This window comes from Crocuta crocuta, unplaced genomic scaffold (assembly GCF_008692635.1).
Source record: "Crocuta crocuta isolate KB4526 unplaced genomic scaffold, BGI_CrCroc_1.0 scaffold217, whole genome shotgun sequence".
NCBI classification, from domain to species: Eukaryota; Metazoa; Chordata; class Mammalia; order Carnivora; family Hyaenidae; genus Crocuta; species Crocuta crocuta.
The window spans coordinates 1,666,810-1,679,187 of NW_027532208.1; positions in this window are offsets into that span (position 1 = coordinate 1,666,810).

Genomic DNA, 12,378 nt, shown 5'->3' on the forward strand with positions numbered 1-12,378 from the left:
CTCTTGTAACATTGGGCAGAGTGTGCACAGATGAGCCAATCACCCCTCTGCAACCACCCTGTTTCCAACGGTTCATTCCCCCCACCCTGGCGTGATGTAAAAGAAACAGATCCTCAATCTCTCCCTGGATCTGGTTTATCAAGCTTTTTCCAGAGACCCCCTCCAGCATTCTCAGACAACCCCCTGCCCCGACCCAGACTAGTCACTGTCAAGGACGGATTGTGAATTCCTATCCGCCCTCATAGTAGGTGCACAGTCAAAGCGTGTGGAACGGATGGATCTCTTTCGTCTGGAATGCAAGCGTGTTCAAACGCGGACCCTGACTTCTCTTTCCAGTTGGTCTTCATGACTTTCCTCCACAAACACACTACTCCAGCAATATTGAACAAATCCTGGTACCCACTGTGCATTTTTATTCCTCTGAGCTATCAGGAATGCCATACTTGTTTCATGTTTATAATGTCCATGTCCCACCAGCGTGCCCACCTCCAGAAAGTTGCCCTGATCGCTCCCGGAGTGACGGCCAGCCCTCCAAGGTCCCAACTGTTTCCTATGTAAAGTCACATCTCCAGAATATTGGTCTCCTTTTGATCTGGAGTCCCTCCAGGTCAGTCTGTGTCAGGGGTCTCCTCTGCCTGTCTCTCTGCCCCCACATCTTGCCAGATGCAGGCAATGGGAGGCATGTGTTAAATGAGCCACAGAGGATTCAGGAAAGGTGGGCTGGAGTTACAGAGACTAGGCTGGGGTCAGTGGGAGCTAGGAACTGGACTGTGGTTCACTGCAGGACGAGGAATTGGTGACCTGTCCAGAGCCCTATTTTATTGGATTTTGGAGGGGCGGGTCTATCTCCACGGAACAGGTGCAGGCGGCTGCATTAACGGTGCATCAAGAATGTGTGATCTTCTAGGGAGTGATGGGGGGGGTAGCACCACAGTGGTTATCTGCTGTAGGCAGTCCAGACCCCCCACTGCCACCCCCCCATAAGGTTCTCCAGAACATGAACAAAGTGAAAACTCATTGCACCTGCAACAAAGTGTCTTTCTCTGGGAGCAGCCTTTAAACATGTAACGCCCCCCAAAGCTAATCTTACCTTGCATCACTACGTTTTGATCACCATGATCCTTTGGAGCCTTCTCTTGTTCAATAGAACCGCATGCTTACTGAGCACTTATAACAGGCTCCAGCTTGCTATGGGATAGAGAGGACTAACTACCATTTACTGAGTACCAAATAGATCCCAAGCTCTGTGGTCAACACTCTATACATGTTACTGCAAATCTTCTCTCAGAAGCATACGTGGGACTGGGACGCCTGGGTGGCTCAGTCAGTTAAGCATTTAAGTGTCCAATTTCGGCTGAGGTCATGATCTCACGGTTTGTGGGTTCAGGCCCCGCCATCGGGCTCTGTGCTGACAGCTCAGAACCTGGAGCCCCTTTTGGATTCTGTGTCTCCTCCTCTCTCTGCCTGTTCCCACTTGCACACACACACTCTCTCTCAAAAAAAAAAAAAAACATTAAAAAGATAATAAATCACCTCCTCCTCTCTCTAAAAAAACCCAAAAAAAACAAAAGACAACAACAAAAAAACAAAAAACAAAAAAAGAATCTCCAAGGTCATGCTGTGCAAACTCTTGCCTTGAGCAGGAACTCACTCCAAGCGTGCCTGAAAGCAGCTGGCCTGCCCTCTTTTGAGAAGAAAAGTGGATCTCAGATCAGCTGGGTGCTCAGAGAAGTGGGGTTGACCGCTCCTCACAGATGCAGAGGGATGCAGCTAGGAAAGTGACAGAAGCCTCTTCCCTGCTCAGAAATGCTAAGTGTCACACCAGCTCTCTGCCACGGTGTCTGAAATGCCACCAGTGGCCCCTCCAAGTCTGTCAAATTAAGCATTTCCTGGCCCTTTTCCTTCGGGAAGTTTCCATGAGCGTGCAGGGGAAATGGTTTTGCAGATTTCCCGATGCCACAGATTTCCCTGATATCTACAGGGCCAGGGATGCGGGAGTCACCAAAGCACAGAAGCACAGACCTCCATCAGGAGAGCAAGGGCCAAATTCTGTTTTGACTGCTAACCAGATGCGTGGCTAGTCTCTTTATTTCCCTTCCTGGATAAGAAATCAGTTTCATGGGGCGCCTGGGTGGCTCAGTCGGTTAAGCGTCCTACTTCGGCTCAGGTCATGATCTTGGTGTTTGTGGGTTCAAGCCCCGCATCAGGTTCTGGGCTGACATCTCAGAGCCTGGAGCCTGTTTCAGATTCTGTGTCTCCCTCTCTCTCCGCCCCTCCCCTGCTCGTGCTCTGTCTCTGTCTCAAAAATAAACTATTAAAAAAAAGAAAAAAGAAATCAGTTTCCTTCTCAGCAAAATGGGGGGAGAGGGGGAGGTATCTTGTGCTTGCCTCTGACACTTCTCACGGGCATCCTGAGGCTTGTGATGAAGTGCAAAAGCATGGATGTTTGACAGCAGGGCAGACGGCAGGTACCCAGGTGAGGCTCATTCTCAGAGAGAGGAGGAGGGTAGAGCCTGAAGACGCATCTCCCTGAGCTCTAAGCCTGTAGCCAAACCTCACTCGTGCCTAGGAGGACCCTGAACTTCCTGAAGCTCTTCGATGAGCCCTTGGTCTTGTCCCTACTTTTACAGGAGAGGAAACTGAGGCAGGGAAATGGAGCAGCAGCCCCATCTGGCGGGGGCACCCAAAAGTCCTTTTTTTTCTCCACAGATTGGATGCTTCCCTGCCCAAATCCCTTGTGCAAAGGGCTCCAGACGTCATAGTTCCTTTATGAAGTCGGGGACAGCTGGCTCTGCCGGCGCAAAGCCACCCAGCTCAGGCCTCTGGTCACAAGCCAGGTCCTATAAAACAGACCTATGAAATAGCGGCTGGTTGCTGGGCTTAAAGTGCCAGGTGTATGTGGCCCGGCTGGCCGCAGGGTGAGCTGGCCAGCTGGGGACAGCTGTGGCTCTGGTGTGTGTACACAGTGCCGTGGGGGCTGGATAAATTGTTTCTGGGGAACAGTGGAGAGGAGAGGGCAGAAGCAGCTGGGGACTGGAATAAGAAGGCCCTGAAACCTGGGGGCTTCCAGAGGGCACCTGGAACATAGAGGGGAAGGCAGAGGCCCTGGACTTCTCAAAGGGCAGCAATGGGTTTGTCCATCAGAGTCCTCACGGGGCCTGTTAAATGCCAATTCCTAGGGCATCCCTGCCCCCAGCCACTGGGTCAGAATCTCTGGGAGCAAACACAGAAGTTGACATTTTAAATCGTCTTCATTCTTACCCACGTGGGAATACGAGAGCCACGGCCTTACTGGGCTCATGTGGCCAGAGCTGGGGGTGGCGGTGCGTCATCCAAAGTCTGGCTCAGATGAATCCAAACACGAAAGCAGATAATGAGGAGGGGGCGGCCGCTGTGAAGGGCGAAACCCAGAATACAACAGATAGACCGACAGGCCTGGCTCCCGGAGGTGTTGAAAACACTTCCCCAAGCCTTCCTCACGGCCTCCCTGCTACTCCCACGCCCCCGGGTCCCTCTAACCAAGTCCAAAGTTCAAAGAGGTGGCCCTGAAGTGAAGGAACAAACATGGCCTTTGGCAACAGCAGATTGGGTTTCCAATCTGGACTCCCAAGGCCCTGCCAGCTGTGTGGCCTTGGAAGGGTCCCCGGGGGACCCTCGTGACATGGCCCCTTAGGGCCCTGGTGAGGATAACACAGGCCTACGTGTGTCAAGGCCAAGAGCATAGTGGTTCTCAGAAACAAGGATTCTTTCCTCTTTCCAACACCCACCCTTCTCTTTGTTCCTTTCTCTGTTATGCAACCAAAGTTTAAATCCTTTCTGGGTTCACCTGCAGCTGGTGCTGGCTGCCAGCAAACAGCCAAACAGTGTCCTGGGAAAGGAAGGCTTCGAAAGCCACGTTGTCTGCATTCTTGTCCACGTGCGCCAGGCCAGGACCTTTGTGCTCCTTCCCCAATATTACAAAGAGCCCCGTGGTTACGTTCCCCAAATCACCTGGCTACGGCCAGCTGTTGCTATGGTGACCAGAACCCACTGACAGCCATCTCAGAAGGAACTCTGGGGGGTGGGGGGTGGGGAGCTTACTTGGCTTCCATTCACCCACAGTTCAAACAGCACGTGCACATGTACTGACAGTGTCTGCCGTGTGCCAGCGCTGAGCGGCCACTGAAGTGGGGTAGAGCTGACCCCTGGCCCTGAGGGGCTGGTGGTCTCTTGGACACCAGTGTAGTTCAGTGATTCTCGAAGTGTGAGCCCCAAACCAGCATCACACCTGGGACTTGGCTAGAAATGCCAAATTTCAGACCTCTTCCCAAGTCCACTGAATCAGCAACTCTGGGGGAGCGGGAATCCCAAAATCGGTGTCAACGAAAGCCCTGCTCCCCCCCACCAAGTGATGCTGCTGGAGGCTGAGGTTTGAGAACCGCAGATCTCATTAAAACCTCACAGGATCTTGGGGGCACCTGGGTGGCTCAGTCAGTTGAGTGACGGACTTTGGCCCAGGTCATGATCTCACAGTTCGTGAGTTTGAGCCCTGCCTCGGGCTCTGTGCTGACAGCTCAGAGCCTGGAGCCTGCTTCAGATTCTGTGTCCCCCTCTCTCTCTGCCCCTCCCCTGCTCATGCTCGTGCTCTCTCTCTCTGTCAAAAAACCTCAAAATACAAAAAACCTCACACGATCTCAAAAGATGCGTACTAATGTTCCCATAATACAGATAAGGACACTGAGGCTCTGACTTGGTCTGGTGTGTGGATGTGCTGACAGTTTAGGAAGGCTCTTGGGTCCCTCTCGGTGTCTGCAGCACCGGTGTGAAGGTAACGAGCAGATCTCCTTCCTGGGTCCCACCTGGAGAAGCTGACCCCCTGTGGAAGTATCTCACCCTGTCTCCAGCAAGGGCAGGGGCTGAGCTGGGCCTGAGCATGATGGTATAGACAGAGGCTCTCAGAAAGCAAGAACCTCGGGGAGCCTTGGCGTGTCAGTCGGTTAAGCGTCTAACTCCTGGCTTCAGCTCAGGTCATGATCTTGTGGTTTGTGAGATCGAGCCCCGCATTGGGCTCTGTGCTGACTTAGGATTCTCTCTCTCTCCTTCTCTCTGCCCCTCCCCACCTCTCTCTCTCTCTCTCTCTCTCTCTGTTGCTCTCTCTCTCTCAAAATAAATAAATAAACTTTAAAAAAAAAAAAAAGCAAGAGCCTCACAACAGGGCAGAGAAGGACAGGGCGGAAAGTCAAGGGGAGCCACCCTGGGGACAGAAGCTTGCCCTGAATGTGGCAACGCTGAGCTGACAGAGTGTACATCCAGCCACGGCCACCCCCACTTCCAAGCCTCTTCCAGCCCAATCCCAACCCTGAGAACTTGAGTCCTGTGCTCACTCATCTCTATGCGACATTGGTCTCTTTCCACGCACTCTCCCTCACAGGCTCGCAGGTCTATCTTACACAGCACCTGTCTGAACGCCACCCCTCCCCCAGTATGAAATCTGCTTCTTCAGTAACTAATGGCTTCCAGCCACTTTTTTGCATACACCCCCTGACGGGGCACTCACTGCCTTTTCAGGCAACCCATCCATCTGTGAAATCTCTGGCTGGCTTAAGTTCCCTTTGAATGAGCTTACATACATCCCCGTGTCGTTTCCACCTTTACAATATGAGTTACCCTAATCCGTTTTAACAGAGATTATAGACTTATTTTCCAAGTATGATGTGAAGTAAGAATATCTATGCCAATCCGTTCTCATGAACCGACCACCCACCTTTGCAGAGAAACAGAGCAGGCGGAACATACCAACCCATCACCTTGAGGACAGTGGGTACAAGATCAGGGTGGGGGTAGGGAGGGGCAGGAGGAAGGACAGGTGGAGGTCGAAGGAAAGACAGCTGACTTGGAGCCACCATCCTTCCATCTGGTCCCTGAGGGACCCTGGCAAGATTGGAGCAGCTTTTGCAAGGGCTGATGCACATTGGGGCCCTCTTCAAGAAAAAAGGATGCAAGGGGCGTCTGGGTGGCTGTCAGTTAAGTGTCCAACCTCCAGCTCAGGTCATGATCTCATGGCTCGTTCAAGCCCCGTGTCGGGCTCTGTGCTGAAAGCTCAGAGCCTGGAGCCTGCTTCGCATTCTGTCTCTCTCTGCCCCTCCCTTGCTCATGTTCTTTCTCTCTCTCTCTCCCTCTCTCAAAAACAAACATTAAAACATTTTTTACAAAAAAGAAAAAAAGGATAGAATATTACAAATATGATAACCCAGAATGTTCCACTTTGAGAAATAAAGTCACAGATGGGTGTTTCATAATGACAGAAAAGTTACAGCTCACTCATGGTGTTTTCAGCCATAATTTTCAGGTATATTATATGTTTTTAAAAATTTTTAATGTTTTTCATTTATTTCTGAGAGAGAGATAGTGTGAGCAGGGAGGGTCAGAGGGAGAGGAGACACAGATCTGAAGCAGGCTCCAGGCTCTGAGCTGTCAGCACAGAGCCCAATGCAGGGCTCGAACCCACGAACTGTGAGATCATGACCTGAGCTGAAGTCAGACACTTAACTGACTGAGCCACCCAGGTGCCCCAATATATATATGTTTTTTTTTTTTTATGGCAAACAGGGGTCTTGCAGCTTCATGGAAATGTGCCTCTGACCCTGGGTAGGTTGTCCCCATCTTCTGGCCTCAGTTTCTCCTCTGTAAAATAGGAGTGAGCCTACCCACTTTCCTTTTTTTTTTTTAACTTTTTAAATATTTATTTATTTTGATGTTTTTGTTTATTTTTGAGAGAAAAAGACAGAGCACAAGTGGGGGAGGGGCAGAGAGAGGGAGACATAGAATCCGAAGCAGGCTCCAGGCTCCGAGCTGTCAGCACAGAGCCTGATGCAGGGCTCGAACCCACAAACTGTGAGATCATGACCTGAGCCGAACTCAGATGCCCAACTGACTGAGCCACCCAGGCGCCCTAAGCCTACCCACTTTCCAAAGCTGGTTTGGGAAACAAGCTGAATAAAGGGGGAAATATCTGCTGGGATGTTATTATATTCTCTGATTGCTAAAGATGACTGCTGGGAGCCCGCGCGGGGAGGGGGGAACAAGTCAATGGCTCCTAAGGCAACTAGAGGGACAGAAGGGCTCCCCAGCTCAGCACTTTGCATGTGGGAAGCCCAGGCGAAATCTCCCAGAGAGAACTGGTGAGCCCCGAGGACTAGCCCTCTAGTAAATACCACTGATCACTACCAACCACTCTTTTGGTTTTCAGGCTTATTTTTCACAAATTTCTTTCCCTAACAGCCCTCAATGCTTTTCTGAGGAAGGGGCTTTGCACACAGGTGGTTCTCAGATACCCTTTTCACCCCAGAAGCAGCTTCCTCCCCAGGGCCTGTGAGAAACCCTTTGCCTTTGGGGGGGTCGGGGGGTGGGTCACGCCCCACCGGGAAGGAAACCGATCAGGCCCCTCATGGAGATCTGCAGGGACGATAACAGGATTACTTTAATCCTTTTGGCAACATTGGTTCTGCCAAGTTGGCCAAGACAAAACGATGATGCTGTGGCTCAGGAAAGAGAAAACAGCTATGGCCTTGCTGCCCAGAATGTGTTTTGCAAGAATGATTAGTGTTTTGGAGAAGGAAGGAGCCTTATAAACTCCCTTCTAGCTCCTGGCCCAAGCCAGGTGCCTCTGGGTGCCCAGTTCCAGACAGCGGCTCATACTATCACCACTGGTCACTGCGAGTCCAGCCTCCCAGGCAGGCCGTAAGTGGTGCCCCCCTGCAGGGCTGAGGCCTGCTTGCAGAGAGGCCTCACCCCACCCCACCCTTCCCAGGTCATCCAGACCAGCAGCTTCCAAACCTCAGGACGCAGAGGAATCCAGGAATCCCCGTGTACCATTCCAGGGACCTCATTCAGGAGGCCAGGAATCTGCATACATTTTCACCCCATGGGTGGTCCAGAAAGCACAGAGCTAGAGAAATGAGGGGTCTTTCTCCAGGGCCTCAGCCTGACACCCCTGCAGCTGGGCCAGCGCTCCCCTGCATCCCCCACTGCCCACCCAGGCCCCCTAGAAGCGTGTAGTAAGCACGGCCTTGACAGGCCAGCCCTGCACCTCCCCAGCCATGTGGCCTTGGGCACTCCGTTCTGCTTCTCTAAGCCAAAAATGCCTGGCCAGCCAGCCTCCAGGAAACAGAGGAGATGACCGTGAAGAGATCTGTGTACTGCAAGGCTCTGGAAAATTCCATCAAAGTCACCAGTCTTTGGCTTGGGGGCTCAGGGCTGGAAATTGGAAGTGGCCGAAGGATTGGGACGGGGTGGGAGCTCGTGAGGTGGAAGAAGACAGAAGAAGGCTCGCACATCACTCGGTCCTTCCACAAACTTAAAAATGCTCAGCACTGAGGAAACTTCCAGATCATCGCATGCAACCTCCTCATCTTAGAGATGTGAAAACTCAGCCCAGAGAGGCCAAATCTCCTGCCCAAGGTCACACTGCAAATGTGTTGGCAGGGGTGGGACGGGAGCCCTCAGTTCAGCATCCCCATCCAGAACTTGCTCTATGACACCACCCGGCCTGGGTGCAGGGTGGGGACAGGCCCCACACCAGCTCCTTCCTCCCTTCTCCCCTGCAGGCTGGGAGGGACGGAGGGCATGGCAGAGCCCCGCCAGCTACCTGCCTCCTCACCGCGGCTTCTCCACGGCCATTCTGCCCGCCCCCAGCCCCCCTCAGGTCTCGGTCCCAGGATCTGCTACCTCTTGGTACTCAGCCTCCAGCCCCCTAACCCCCACACCTGCCCTGTCCCCATGGTGAGGATACACCCACCTGAGCCGCTGGGGTTGTGGACGCCCTAGGCAGGGCCAATCAGCAGGGACACGTCCTGTGCTGGGCCCCGTCCTGCCTTCCCAGGGCTTGAGGCCCATAGTAGCCTTTTATGGGGCAGAGGGGTGTGGTGTGACGGATTAGTCCAGGGTATCTGTATCTGAGAAAAGTCTCCGCCCTGGATGCCTCTGCCAGGCACTGAAAATGGCGAGGTGAGGCCGGAGCAGGTTCCAGAATAGCCTCTGCCCTGGCCAAGGCCTTCACCCCTCACAAAACAGCAAGAAGCCCCACTCAGCCAAGCCCCAGGCTTCTTGTGCATCTATGAGCAGGGCCTGGGGGAGGGAGGACTCTTTGAGACATATGACATCCTTAGCACCCTGCAGTCCACACTTGGGAGCCTCAGACCCTGGCATCAGGAGCCAGAGGTGACAATCCCCACCTACTCTGGGACCTTCAGCAAGTTATGCCTCCTCCAAGCCTCAGTTTCTTCATCTCTAAGATGGAAATAATTATAACACTCACTTCATAGGATTGACACAGGACCTAGCAGGTCAGTACTCAGTCACTATTTGAATGAATAAATGAATGAATGAATTAATGAATGAATTAAAGAATGAATGAACAGAAAGATGATGAGGACAGTGAAGGGTCTGGAAACTAGTCCAAATATATCTTAGCAACCCTATTTTTTCAATAGGTCACCTTGCCTGGGACTGACACACCCTAAGGTCTCTCCCCATTGCCTACTGACCCAGGCTGAAGAGATGGAGGAGGCCAGTCACGGGGGCTGAGGGGCTTACCTGGGAGTCTGTGTACACTGGGGAGCCAATGAAGGTTGTGTGTGGCATGTACACTTTGGGTCAGAAGAGCCTGGGTGTTCAGGAGAGAAGTGACAAGGATCTTCCCTGGGCAGGGCCAGTAGGGAGGAACTGAGGACCTGGCCAAAGAGTCATCATAGAGGCCCAACGATGGGCCATTAATGACAGAAGAGAGAGTGAGAGTGAAGGAGGAAGGGAAGGTTCTGGCATATGAGGTGACCGTGTAAGTCCTGGAGGAGGGGACAGTGGCCACCAGTCTCCAGGGTGGCCCACAGTGATCCCACATCCTGACATCCCACATTATATCAGGACTGGCCTATGTGACCATGAGTACACATAGGAAGGATGACATGTGACCCAAAGCTAGGTCATTGAAGACACTGCAACTTCTGCCTCTCTTTTTCATGACCAGGTCTAGGGAAAAGCCAGCTGCTACACTGTGGGAACACATAGCCTCATGAAGAGATCCTCATGGCATGGGTCTTCTGCCAACAACCAGCAAGATGTTGGGCTCTCCCACCAATGGCTGTGAGGGTGAGCAGGAAACAGGCCCTCTGGCCCCAGTCGGCTTCAAATGCTGGCAGCCCCACCTGTAACGTTAAGACAGGCCTTGAGTAAAACCATCCAGCTATGCTGTTCTGAATTTTCTGACCCACAACAACTGTGAGATAATAAATATTTGCTATTTCCAGCTGCTGGATCTGGGAATCACTTGTTACGCAGCAATAGCCAACTAATACAGGGACCTAGAGCACCATGGTCTTACTCTCCTGCTGTCCTTCCTCCGGGAAGGGAAGATTATTATTACCACTGTGTGGGGTGCCCCCCAGACACATGGCCCACGCCTTTATCCACTTCCCTTTACAGCTTACAAAGCATTTTCACATAAGCCAACTTTTCATTGTTGCAACCAATTGCAGGAGGTGATTATAATCCTTGTCTTAGAGAGGGGAAACTAAGGCTCAGAGAGCTGGGGTGACTTGCTCAAGATCATACTTGTCGGTGGCAGGGCCTGGTTCAGCACCAGGTCTGCTTCCAGGCTCTGGGTGGATTCACGGCGCACGTGAGCACATGGTGGGCCCTTGGCACAGGCTGGGGCCTGACTGGCTGGGTGCAAAGGCTGGCAAGTGCAGCCACAGGCGGGAGCCTATGCTAACAGGGTGCCGGTAGCCTGCTGAGCAGGACAGGGAGTGCTGGGGGCTGGCTCTGTGGGAAGGCTTCCTGTATAAGAAGTCAGCTGGTGGTAGGCAGGTGCTATAAGGGATAAAGAAGGGGAGGGGGTAAGAAAGCTCTGAGTGCTGTTTTAGATGTGGGGCATCTCTGATGAGCAGACGATTAGGGTGAGACCTGAAGGAAGTCAGGGAGTAAGCCATGCAGACATCTGGGGGCGGAGCCTCCAGGCAACTGGAGCAGCAGGTGCAAAGGCCCTGAGGAGGGGGTGGGGGTAGGATCATGCTCCACACTCAGCCCTGAATTCATGTGCTCAGCACAAAATGGGCTGCTTCGAAAGCCAGGGGCCCACTGCCTCCCCTAACCTGGGTGGGAGGGGGCGTCAACTGAGGCACAGAGGAAAAGACCCAGACTTCACCGGGCCCCATGTGTCCCAGCTGTACGACCTTGGGCAGGGCTCTTCTTCTGTCTGCGCCCCTGTAAATAGGTCAGCTTCAGGGGCCCAGTGGCTGTAGAGATTGGCCAGACGTCCCCAGATGTCTGGCTTCTGGGACTCAATAGATGGTCATTACTGGGTTTTCCTGGAAAACAAAGAAACCGGAAGGGTGCTGGGGAGGGACTAGCTCCCATTAGCAGCCACAAGATTTGGTGCCCCCCAAACCCCATCAGGGCAGTACTTGGTGTCCTTCTTTCTCCCAGGCCAGAGGCCAAGAGCACTGGAGAGCTGTTCTCTACAGACAGCCCCCTGAACCACCAGGGTAGGAGTGAGAAGTGAAGACCAGGGGCAGGGATTTCCAAGCGACCCTCAAGAGTTGAATGGCAGCTTTGTATATGGTAGGGAGGGGAGCAGATGAGAAGAGGGTGTCCTGAGGGGTCAGAGGGAAGCGGAGCACCCTTTGAGAGGAGAGGAGACAGGGTGCCATGGGGGGAAGGAGTGACAAAGACGAAGGCACCTAGTCTCTCTACCCACACATGCACGCAGAGACACATAGATATGTGAACAAGTATGCACACACATGCACACACACACAAAGAAACACATGCACACATGTGCACGCACACACACACACACACACATACACAGAGAAGACCCATGTTGGTTAAGCCAGCAGAGACATTTGGCCCTCCACCCGGCAAGCCCCCCTCCCTGGCTGTGGGGCAGCCCTGACAGTGGGAAGAACAGGACAGGACCAGCGAGCAGAAGACCTAAGTGTCTGTCAAGACTCTGCCTTTACTGACCAAGTCACTTCCTTCTCTGAGCCTCAATATGCTCATCCATAAAATGGTCATGAGAGTCCGTGCCTCCCAGGGTTGGGTGACAGGCTCAGGATCTTTGAATGCCCACTGGAGAGAATGGAGCCAAATCTCGGGACTCAGCTCAAGAGTTTGCCTTTCAGGACCGGTGTGGGGGTTGGGGCCCGGCTCCCTAAGGCTGGAGAGGGCTGGTACTGTTACCTAACACCACCTCCCAGGGCCAGCGGGCAACCTGAGCTCCGGCCCCCTTCACCCTGTGGCCCACTGCAACCTGACTCCCAGCTGGACCTTGGTTCTCAGGAAAGCTGAACCTCCCCCAGGGACAGAAACTGCCAGAAGGGCCTGGAGCCCGTGGGGAGGGAG